Source organism: Octopus bimaculoides, chromosome 5, assembly GCF_001194135.2.
Source record: "Octopus bimaculoides isolate UCB-OBI-ISO-001 chromosome 5, ASM119413v2, whole genome shotgun sequence".
NCBI classification, from domain to species: domain Eukaryota; kingdom Metazoa; phylum Mollusca; class Cephalopoda; order Octopoda; family Octopodidae; genus Octopus; species Octopus bimaculoides.
The window spans coordinates 14,762,358-14,763,070 of NC_068985.1; the positions used below are offsets into that span (position 1 = coordinate 14,762,358).

At 29.0% G+C, this 713-nt stretch overlaps 1 protein-coding gene across 1 annotated transcript in view; it reads left to right on the plus strand.

Annotated features, from left to right (window-relative positions):
• The window catches only part of LOC106879952 (pyruvate dehydrogenase protein X component, mitochondrial), a 39,545-nt gene that overhangs the window by 13,058 nt on the left and 25,774 nt on the right, over positions 1 to 713 (plus strand). The window lies entirely within an intron of this gene.

Below are 713 nucleotides of genomic sequence, written 5' to 3' on the forward strand. Positions count from 1 at the left end.
TATATATATATATATATATATATATATCGTTAATCAAATACATTCAATGAGAATATAATATACTGATATTTTTAATAAGTGCTCTTGGTAGGGAAATGTCTAAGACATTAAAGGTATTTAGACATTTAATAAGAACGATTATATATTATATTTTAAAATAAGTACAGGAAAATTACATCAAAAAGTCATTACAGAAGATATGCGTCCAAAATGATATTGTATTAATAGATAGATGTATAAATATATAAAATATGATTATTCAAAAGGTTTAAAAGTTTAATCATTCTTTATATATTAATACATCTATCTATTAATACAATATTATTTTGGACTTATATCTTCTGTGATGATTTTTTGATGTCATTTTCCTGCTCTTATTTTATAATAAAATATATCATATATATATATATATATCATATATATCATCATCATCATCATCATCATCGTTTAACGTTCGCTTTCCATGCCAGCATGGGTTGGACGATTTGACTGAGGACTGGCAAACCAGAAGGCTGCACCAGACTCCAATCTTATCTGGCAGAGTATCTACAGCTGGATGCCCTTCCTAACACCAACCACTCCGAGAGTGTAGTGTAGTGGGTGCTTTTACATGGCACTGGCATGAGGGCCAGTTTGGCGGTATATATTACATATATCATATATCATCATCATCATCATCATCGTTTAACATCTGCTTTCCATGCTAATATATA